An 11,502-nucleotide genomic window follows, 5' to 3' on the forward strand; every position below is an offset into this window, starting at 1 on the left:
TAGGAGAATGTCTTTCATTCTCAGCGGATGTACCCGGTGGCATTTAGGGATTGTCTTAGTCTGCTTAGGCTGCCATAACAAAATACCACACACTGGATGGCTTGAACAACAGAATTTCGTTTTCTCACGTCTCTGGAGGCTGAAAGTCTGAGGTCAGGGTGCCAGTATGGTTGGGTTCTTGGTGAGAGCCCTATTCCTGGATTGCAGACAGTTGCCTTCTCCCTGTGTCCTTACATGGCCTTTACTCAGTGCATGTACACAGGGAAAGAGAGAGAGAGAGCTCTCTGGTGTCTGTTTTTTTTTTTGTTTTTTGTTTTTTTTAATTTTTATTTATTTATTTGAGAGAGAGAGCAAAAGAGAGTATGAGTAGGGGGGAGAGGCAGATGTAGAGAGAGAGGCAGATGGAGAGAGAGAGGCAGACTTCCCCGCCTAGCAGGGATCCTCACGTGGGGCTCAATCCCTGGATCCTGGGACCATGACCTGAACCGAAGGCAGCCGCTTAACAGACTGAGCCACCCAGGCACCCCTCTGGTGTCTGTTCTTATAAGAGCACTGATCCCGTTGTGACCTCATCTGACCCTAATAACCTTCCAAAGACAAATCTCTAAATACCACCACATTGGGGTCTTAGGGCTTCAACATATAAATTTGGGGGGACATAAACATTCATTCCATATCAGGGCTAAAGGACATGATGTTTGTATCTTACTCTAAGTAGTTCCAACCATGTATACATTTAAAGAAAGCATGCTAGGGCACCTGGGTGGCTCAGATGGTTAAGCGTCTGCCTTCGGCTCAGGTCATGATCTCAGGGTCCTGGGATCGAGTCCCGCATCGGGCTCCCTACTCCTTGGGAGCCTGCTTCTCCCTCTGCCTCTCTCTCTCTCTCTCTCTGTCATGAATAAATAAATAAAATCTTTAAAAAAATAAAAAAATAAAGCATGCTAAAGTAGCCTATGTTAACAATGTGTCGGTATGTATTGAATTATTCTTTCAACTCTTCTGTATGTTTTTAGTAAAAAGTTGGGGGGTAGAAAGTGGGTCCTTGGAAATGACCTGTGTTCAAATCTGAGGTTTCTAACAGTATGAGCTTGGTTAAATATCTTAACCTCTCCGAATCTGTTTCTGTATCTTAAAAATGGGAAAACATGGTTGCTAAGAAAATGTGTACCAGGCACATTGTTTGCCCATAAGTTCTCGAATACCAGGGCCATTGTAAGTGATTTTTCCTCTGTGGGTCTCACATCCTCCTCAGATCCCAACCACATTTATTGAATGTTTATTATGTACCAGGCTCTGAGCTAGAGAGGGGCTTTCCTAAGCTTTGAGCTTGCAGTTCTCATCCACCTTCTACAAAGAGAGATTACAAGCCACGCAAAGTGCCTGGCCTGGCGGCTCAAGCTATTCAATGGCAGGGCTGAGGTTTGAGAGCAAAGCTTTCAATTCCAAGTCCAGTGCTTGTAAGGTGACATAACATGGTAGACTGTGGATAGGAATATCTATGCGTAAGGTTTTGGGGTTTTTTGTTTTTTTTGTTTTTTTTAAAGATTTTATTTATTTATTTGACAGAGAGAGACATAGTGAGAGCAGGAACACAAGCCGGGGGAGTGGGAGAGGGAGAAGCAGGCTTCCCGCGGAGCAGGGAGCCCGATGTGGGACTCGATCCCAGGACCCTGGGATCCTGACCTGAGCCGAAGGCAGACGCTTAACGACTGAGCCACCCAGGCGCCCAGTTTTGGGTATTTTTTAAAAGATTTTTATTTATTCATGAGAGACAGAGAGAAAGAGAGAGAGAAAGAGAGAGAGGCAGAGGTAGAGGGAGAAACAGGCTCCCCGCTGAGCAGGGAGCCTGATATGGGACTCGATCCCAAGACCCTGGGATCATGAACTGAGCCGAAGGCAGATGCTTAACCATCTGAGCCACTCAGGCGCCCTATGCGTAAGGTTTAAAGAAGATTCTGTGAAAGCCCTTTGGGACCTAGGGAGGCCCACACCAACGTGGAGCCCTGTAGGAGCCCTGGCCCAGGAGTGGGTCTCCAACACTTCTTTGCCTCCAACTTTGACATGACGTGGCTCTCTGGGCTTCGTTTCCCACCATGCTTATGATGCCCACAGAGGCGTATTCACTTCCAGTTTACCCTTGGGGAAACACAAGTGTTCTGAACTATGACTCACCTCCCAAGAGTCTTGGCATTTCTGCAGCTGTCACAATCCCCATGGGCCTCAGTTTCTTCCTAAATTACATGAGAATCATTCCTACTTCTGGGGTCAAGAGAGACAACCTGAATATCAGGTATTCTCTGGGCAACTGGCCTTTTCTGCTTGGAAGGTCTGGGTCCTCCAAACCCAAACGTGGCCATCGTGTCACTTGAGGAATCTTTGAAATAGAGTTTACAGACTTCTGGAGAGGCCACTACTAGAAATGTAGAAATATTTGATTGCCTATTAAAAGATACTATCCACAGAGTAAAGGGGCAACCCATGAAATGGGAGAAAATATTTGCAAATCACATACCCGGATAAGCGGTTAATATCTAGAATATAGAAAAAAGTCCTAAAAGTCAACAACAAAACAACCCAATTTCTAAAATGTACAAAGGACTTGAATAGACATTTCTCCAAAGATCTACACATGGTCAACAAGCACATGAGAAAATGCTCCACATCACTGGTCATTAGGGAAACGTAAATCAAAACCATGATAGGGGCGCCTGGGTGGCTCAGTCGGTTAAGCGTCTGTCTTCTGCTCAGGTCATGATCCGGGGGTCCTGGGGTCGAGCCCCGCATCGGGCTCCCTGCTTTGCAGGGAGTCTGCTTCTCCCTCTCCTCTCCGCTCATGCTCTCTCTTGCTCTTTGTCACTATCTCTGTCTCTCTCTCTCAAATAAATAAATAAAATCTTTAAGAAAAAACCATGATAAGTTATCACTTCACACTCATTAAAATGGCCACATATATATAAAACCAACAGAAAATGAGTGTTGGGCGCCTGGGTGGCTCAGTTGGTTAAGCGACTGCCTTCGGCTCAGGTCATGATCCCAGGGTCCTGGGATCGAGTCCCACATCGGGCTCCCGGCTCGGCGGGAAGCCTGCTTCTCCCTCTCCCACTCCCCCTGCTTGTGTTCCTGCTCTCGCTGTCTCTGCCTCTGTCAAATAAATAAATAAAATCTTAAAAAAAAATAAAAAATAAAAAAAAGAAAATGAGTGTTGATGAGGATGTGAAGAAATTGGAACCCTTGTGCACCACTGGTGGGAGTGTAAGATGGCATAGCTACTGTAGAAAATAGTATGGAGGGGCCCCTGGGTGGCTCAGATGGTTAAGCCTCTGCCTTGGGCTCAGGTCATGATCTCCAGGTTCTGCGATCGAGCCCCACGTCGGGCTCCCAGTTCAGTGGGGAGTCTACTTCTCTCTCTCCCTCTGCCCCTCCCCCCTGCTTGTGCTCACTCTGTCTTGCTCTCTCTCAAATGAATAAATAAAATCTTTAAAAAAGAAAATAGTATGGAGTTTCCTCAAAAAAATTAAAAATAGAATTACCGTGTGCTCTAGTGACTCCCCTTCTGGGTAGATATTAGTTATCTACTAAAATAATTGAAAGTAGGATCTCAAAGACATAGTCATACACCCATGTTCATAGCAGCCAAAAGGTAGAAGTAGTTCAAGTGTCCATTGACAGATGAATGAATAAACAAAATGTGGTGTAAATAGCCAAACTGTGGAAAGAGCCAAGATGTCCATCGACAGATGAATGGATAAAGAAGATGTGGTATATACATACAATGGAATATTATGCAGCCATCAAAAGGAATGAGATCTTGCCATTTGCAACAACGTGGATGGAACTGGAGGGTGTTAATGCTGAGCGAAATAAGTCAGTCAGAGAAAGACATGTATCATATGACCTCACTGATATGAGGAATTCTTAATCGCAGGAAACAAGCTGAGGGTTGCTGGAGTGGGGGGTGGGGTAGGAGGGATGGGGTGACTGGGTGATGGACACTGGGGAGGGTATGTGCTATGGTGAGCGCTGTGAATTGTGCAAGACTGTTGAATCTCAGATCTGTACCTCTGAAACAAATAATGCAATATATGTTAAGAGAAAAAAAAAAAGAAGAAGGTAGCAGGAGGGAAAGAATGAAGGGGGGAATTCGGAGGGGTAGACGAATCATGCGAGATGATGGACTCTGAAAAACAAACAGGGTTCTAGAGGGGAGGGGGGTGGGAGGATGGGTTGGCCTGGTGGTGGGTATTGAGGAGGGCACGTTCTGCATGGAGCAGTGGGTGTTATGCACAAACAATGAATCATGGAACACTTCATCTAGAACTAATGATGTAATGTATGGGGATTAACATAAGAATAAAAACAAACAAACAAACAAACAAACAAAAAACAAAACAAAATGTGGTGTAGACATCCACTGAAGGGTTGTTTAGCCTTAAAAACAAGGAAATTCTGACCTGTTAAGTGAAATAAGCCAGTCACAAAAGGACCAATACTATATGATTCCACTTATATGAGGTACCTAGAGTTGTCAAATTCATAGCCACAGAAAGTAGATCAGAGGTTACCAGGGGCCGAGAGGGAGGGAGGGGGGAGAAGTTTTGTTTCATGAGTACAGAATTTCTGTTTGGGATGATGAGAAAGTTCCAGAGATGGGTGGTGGTGATGGTTGCCCAACATTGTGAATGTACTTAATGCCACTGAATTGTATATTTTAAAGTGGCCGAAGGGGTAAATTTTGGATTTTGTATATTTTACGTCAATAAAAAGAAGTCATTACATATGATAGCATAAAATAATTTGCCCCGCTATGGAATAATTATAAGTCACGGGGAGGAAAGGTACAGCACAGGGAATATAGTCCATAGTATCGTAAGAGTGTTGTATGGTGACAGATGGTAACTAGTGGTGAGCACAGAACAACGTATAGACTTGCCAAATCACCACGTTGTACACCTGAAATTAATGTAGTATTGTGTGTCAATTATGCTTCAATTAAAAATTAAACAAAATAGGGGCTCCTGGGTGATTCCGTCGGTTAAGCGTCTGCCTTCAGCACAGGTCCTGGGATCGAGCCCCGAGTTGGGCTCCCTGCTCAGCACGGAGTTTGCTTCTCCTTCTCCCTCCCCCGCACCGCCCCCCCCCCGCTTGTGCTCTCTCTCTCTCAAATAAATAAATAAAATCTTTAAAAATAATTTTGTCCCTCACAAAATCCAAAGCTTTCAACCACTTTCCCTCACCACGACTTCCTATTTATTTGCTGCTTTCCCCGGGCAGCAAAACAACTCTCCAAGCTATCTATTCTTGCTGTCTGCTTTCTCCTCCCTTCTCTCCTGAACCTGCTCTGATCCTAATTTGCCCCTACCATTCCCTGAAAGCTGCTCTTGTCAAGGTCAGAAGAGTGACCTTCACATAGCTGTACCCCATGGTCAACCCTCAATGCCATGGACATAGCTGGTCCCTCCTCCAGAAGACACCGTCGTCATGTGACTTGAGGGACACCCATTTGCTGGCTCGCCTCTGGCCTCGTTGGCTCTTCCTTCCATCTCCAGTCTTCCTCTTGTGCGTGAGCTTTCTGTGTTGGAAGGTCCCTCTGTCTACCGTCACCCTTTTGGGGAGCTCTTGGCATCTCATGGTTTTAAGCACCGCATCCAGATGCTGACAGCTCTCACAGTTTTAACTCCAGTCCAAACCTTACCTGGAGTTTCCAATCCACACACATCCATCACCAGTTGGAAGCCTTATGCATGTTTATTTAGACTTACCTCATCCAAAGCCGAACCCCAGCTCTTGCACCCCAGAATGACCTGTTGGTCACCCAGTTGATCTCCGTGTCCCCTCAGGCACCCAGTGAAGCCACCTTTCCCCTCTTGCAGTTGGTGTGGCCACTGAACAGGTAGAAGTAATGGAAGACCCTTCTAGATCCAGCCCATGGAAGCCTGTCATTTGATCCTCTGCCCGCCCAGGACAATTGCGGAAGGCACAGGTCAAAGATGGCACAGCCTCGGGGCACCGGGGTGGCTCAGTCGGTTAAGCTCTGACTCTTGATTTGGGCTCAGGTCATGATCTCAGGGTCCTGGGATCGAGCCCTACATCGGGCTCCGCGCTCGGCGCAGAGTCTGCTTGAGATTCTTTCCCTCTCCCTTTCCCTCTGCCCCTCCCCTCACTTGCTTGAACTCTCTCTCTCTCAAAGACAAAAATAAAAAGATGGCACAGCCTCTGCCGGGCGCGACCCTGATGACTGGTGGAGCAGAACCCACAGCGCAACTTATGCCAAGTGGACTTGATGTGAATGAGTAACAAATGTCCATCAGGTCAAGCCACCGGGAGTTCAGGGTGTCCCTTTCTAGCAGCTGGAATACAAATACATAACTGTTGTGTTTTCTTAGATCCGTCCCTTTGGCGTTTCTCTCAACACAGGGCCAAGTATATTAACTATGTATTTTCTTATTTTATTCCTGATGCTCTGGCATTTGTGTCCTTGCTGACTGAGGACACACTGTCTCTCCCAGGACCAGCCACTTCTTTTTTTTTTTTTCTTTAAAGATTTATTTATTTATTTTAGACGAGGCGGGAGGGGCAGAGGGAGAGGGAGAGAGAGCGTCTCAAGCACAGGCTACACTGAGTCCAACGTAAGATCCTGAGATCATGACCTGAGCCGAAATCAAGAGTCCAATGCTTAAGCCACTGAGCCACCCAGCCACCCCAGGGCCGTCCAATTCTTAAAGATAACAAAGAGTTCCCCATTTCCCAGTATGCATTCATATGCAAACAACCCATACAGAGCCCCGGGCTTCCAGCTACCTCCTTATCAATCACTCACACACCAAGCCAATATCCCTCTCCCTGATTACCCCAGGGCAGGGTACCAGACAGCTAGGGACGGCCTCAGGCCCCAAAGCCCACTGGAATTATTTAAACTAGCCAATCCTAAATTCTTTGCCAGGTCCTGACTAGCCATTCCCTCGGAAACCCCAACAAAGACTCTTGGCCTTGCCTTTCCTCTCACTCCTCCTGCCTCCTAGCCCAAACCTGGTGCTCCCCATGTGGCCCTGTGTAACCTGCCATGCCCTTTCCTCCTGGGAAATACAAGGTATTTCCTCCTGGGAATTACAAAGGTAATAAAACCTTTCAATGGCATTGGCCTTTCTCTCGTCACTCAGTCACCTCTGTAAATTAAAATCCCACAGAGGGGGACGCCTGGGTGGCTCAGTGGGTTAAGCGGCTGCCTTCGGCTCAGGTCATGATCCCGGGGTCCTGGGATCGAGCCCCACATCAGGGTCCTTGCTCAGTGGGGAGCCTGCTTCTCCCTCTGCCTGCTCTGCCTGCCGCTCCCCCTGCTTGTGCTCTCTCTCGAACAAATAAATAAGATCTAAATAAATAAATAAATAAAATCCCAGAGAGAGGGGTGCCTGGCTGGTTCAGTCGGAAGGGCTATGCGACTCTTGACCTCGGGGTCACAGGTCCGAGCCCCACGTTGGGTGTAGAGATTACTTAAATAACTAAAACTTAAATAGAACAAAAAATAATAAAATTCCTCAGGGAAGAAATGGTAAGGTGACTTTTGACTACCCAGTGGCCACTCCATCCTTTGCAACACCTTGGAGTCACCCTGAACGGCTGTCTTGCTGTTACCATCAGCAAATCCTTTTTTTTTTTTTTTTTTAAAGATTTTATTTATGGGGCGCCTGGGTGGCTCAGTTGGTTGGGCGACTGCCTTCGGCTCAGGTCATGATCCTGGAGTCCCGGGATCGAGTCCCGCATCGGGCTCCCTGCTCAGCGGGGAGTCTGCTTCTCCCTCTGACCCTCCCCGCTCTCATGCTCTCTCTCTCATTCTCTCTCTCTAATAAATAAATAAATAAATAAAAAATCTTAAAAAAGATTTTATTTATTTATTCGACAGAGAGTGAGAGAGTACAAGCAGGGAAGAGTAGTAGAGGGAGAGAGAGAAGCAGGCTTCCCGCTGAGTAGGGAGCCTGACGTGGGGCTCGATCCCAAGACCCTGGGATCATGACCTGAGCCGAAGGCAGACACTTAACCATCTGAGCCACCCAGGCGCCCCCATCAGCAAATCCTTCTGGTTGTACCGTCACAACCTATGCAGACGAAGACATCTCCTCACTTCTCTGCTCTGGCACCATGGCCTCTCCCAGGGCTGCAGTGGCCTCTTCACCGCTGTCTCTGCTCGCACGCCTGCCCCTTCAGTCTGCCCGCCAGCCAGCAAAATCCTTTAAAACCGAACCCGGGTCATGTCCCTCCTCTGCTCCCATCGTCCAGCGACTCCTCTCTAAGAAAAAGCCAGAATCCTTATCATGACGATGATCCACGAGGTCCCACAGGGGCTGACTCTCCTACGCAGCCCCCACCCCGCCATGGCCATGCCCTTGTCACCTCTGTTCTCACCTCCTCTGGCTCAGCTCCTTGTTGTTTCTCTAGCACAGCTTGCTCACTCCCTGGGGACCCCTGCCCCCCGGGGAATGCTCATCCTCACGCATCTGCTTGGCTCACACCGGCCCCCTCCCAGGTCCTTGCTCACATGTCACCTGCTCAATGGGGGCCAACCTGCCCATCTTTTAAACAACTGCAATCCACCCCCTTCCCCTGGCTGGCACTCCCGGTACCCCCAGGCTCGGCTTTTTCTTTTCCTGTAAGGCTTATCATTTAATACCACATCTGACATTCCGTGAGCTCTTTCTTATGCTGTTATGTATCCCTCCCCTCAAGAACACAGGCCGTTCTTGGGATCTGTTGTGCAAGGATGCATCCCAGGCGCACAGAATGGTGGGTGGCTCCGAAGTGTTTGCCCATGAATGAAGGCCCTGATGAAGGTAAGCACTGACCTCCTGAGAAATGATACCATCGCCCCTTATTTTCCCAGAGCCTGAGCTTCTAGATGGAGTGACATTTTCACTGGCTCTGTCTGCACACAACAGGCTAGCAGTTGCTATTCTTTTTTTTTTTTTTTTTTTTTTAAAGATTTTATTCATTTATTTGAGAGAGAGAGCATGAGGTGGGGGAGGGTCAGAGGGAGAAGCAGACTCCCCGCTGGAGCCCTAGCGGGACTCGATCCTGGGACCCCGGGATCATGATCTGAGCTGAAGGCAGACACTTCACCAACTGAGCCCCCCAGGCACCCCTGGCATTTGCTATTCTGACGTTGTGATGCTAAACACCTTGTGTTGCCTCCACCCAGTAGGGACCACGCTCAGTAAACCCACATCTCGAGCCGGAAAGCCCTTCTCTCATTTCTGTGGGAAACCCAATCCTCCCCGCACACCGAAATCACCTGAGAACTTCAAGGCACTCGGCAGGTTGTGAGAGAACAGGTCCGGGGTGCTGCCTGGCAAAAGGACTGTTAAGTGAATTGGGCGATTCTAAGGTGCAACTGGGTTTGAGAAGCAGTGCTCCGAGTCAGTGCCAGTTGGAGAAAGCGTGGAGGGAGGGGGCTGTTCATTGAGCAAAAAAGGAGAGGAAAATGAGTACCAATGCTGCGAATGATGAGGCCAGCTGAAAAATCAGAAGGACCAAAAAAAAAAAAGAAATGAAACGCAAAAATGAACTTGAATTTCAGCCTATGCTTCTCTACAGATGAAAAGCCTTACAAGTTTTACTTGCTATGTGCAAGTAGGGAGTTTCGATCTTTAGATGTTTGGAAGAAAAACCTAGAAGAAAAAGCTGCTCAATTGCAATCCAATCTTCAGGCACTTTTCTGTGTCACAGCCAGATGCCTATTTCAGTCCTGGGCAATTTTAACGCTTTCCTCCTCAGGTGCAGTTGAGATCGATGCAGGCAGTGTTGATATTTCTTTTTTTTTATTTTTTAAAGATTTTATTTATTCATCAGAGACAGAGAGAGAGGCAGAGGGAGAAGCAGGCTCCCCACTGAGCAGGGAGTCCGATGCAGGACTCGATCCCAGGACCCTGGGATCATGATCTGAGCCGAAGGCAGACGCTTAACCATCTGAGCCACCCAGGCACCCGGCAGTGTTGATATTTCTTTTTTTTTTTATTTTTTTATTTTTTAAAGATTTTATTTATTCATCAGAGACAGAGAAGAGGCAGAGGGAGAAGTAGGCTCCCCACTGAGCAGGGAGCCCGATGCAGGACTCGATCCCAGGACCCTGGGATCATGACCTGAGCCGAAGGCAGACGCTTAACCATCTGAGCCACCCAGGCACCCGGCAGTGTTGATATTTCTAATCTTCCCTTTGTCCTGTCCTGCCGTGGGTTTCACGCTTCACACGGTCCACGCACTTTCCACCATTCCAGTGGATGGCTTAAAAGAAAAGCCAACTAAGGTTTCAAAGTGGGGCTCTAACACTGAGATAAGAAAGAGGGTTTTGCCAGCTTTGGGGATCAGAATGCCAATTTCCATTCTATTTCGGACTATTAGTCCCTCGAGGCCCGGGAGCGAGGCGCGTTTCTGCACTGCCCCAATACTTAGAACGGAACAGTGCACACGGCAAGCCTTGGCAAATATTCTGTACTATTATTATCCGGCAAGAAGGACGTGTGACATGTGTGGGGTGTTTCTACAGTTTCAGAAGTGCTTCCAGGAGCACCGCCCAGAACCCTCAACTCTCTCACCTACGTAAAGATTGTTCCTTCCACTCTCCAGGCTCAGAGGGTTTGGCTGGTACATGGGAAGTCCCATGAGGACTTAAAGGGAGGTCTGGAAGTGAGAACCCAGGCGTCCCACAGCCTTCTCCCCCTGCAAAACCACCAGTAAATGGTGTCTTCAGCTGTGGCAGTTCGGCCTTGTGAACAGCCTATTCCTTTCCTGACACATCTCGGGAGAAAGGAGTTTCTTAGCACTGTTGCTCAAACAACGGGAGATCGGATGATACTTCATACACACGCTGGAACCTGGCGCCGACACGGATGTAAGTTCCCTTAGCATTTCAAATCGCTTAACGTTAAACCTTTTCAACACCGTAAACATTTTCTCAAAAATTCCAGGGCATTCTCGGCTGTGTTCCTTCCCTGCCTAGGGAGGTGGTCCAGAAACCTAACATTGTTAACAAGAGAACCAAGGTGTCCTGCCTGGCACACCAGTCAGGGTCCTGTGTCAAAATCAAAGTCAGGCGTTAACGGGCTGGGCTAGGGCCCTCGGCCACAGGGTGCAGAGAAGTCAAGGGCCTGAACTTGGCTGCAGGAGGCCGCTGGTGCAGCCACTTGGGAACCCGAGAGCTTTGGGGCTCGGGCATTTCCTCTGAAGACCGGTCCCCCGTCCACACCGCCTGTGCCGGGACGCAACTGAGAAGCAGTGAACAGAGAGTTTTGTTTGTGAATTTTCTGTGTGGGAAGTAAAGGTATGGATCCTGAACACATGCAAAACAAAACAAAACACAAAACCTTCCACATTTTTAAACGAATGTAGAAATTAACAAAATGGAGCTCAAATGTCAGTGTGGAGAGGTGGACAGCACTGGAATGAGAAGGAATAAGGACATGGGGGGGGCGGTCTCTTCTAACAGAACAGTTTTGATTTAGAAATAGGACAAAG

Source organism: Mirounga angustirostris, unplaced genomic scaffold (assembly GCF_029215605.1).
Source record: "Mirounga angustirostris isolate CCGP_5_RB_7025 unplaced genomic scaffold, mMirAng1.0.hap1 SCAF_17, whole genome shotgun sequence".
Taxonomy (NCBI): Eukaryota; Metazoa; Chordata; class Mammalia; order Carnivora; family Phocidae; genus Mirounga; species Mirounga angustirostris.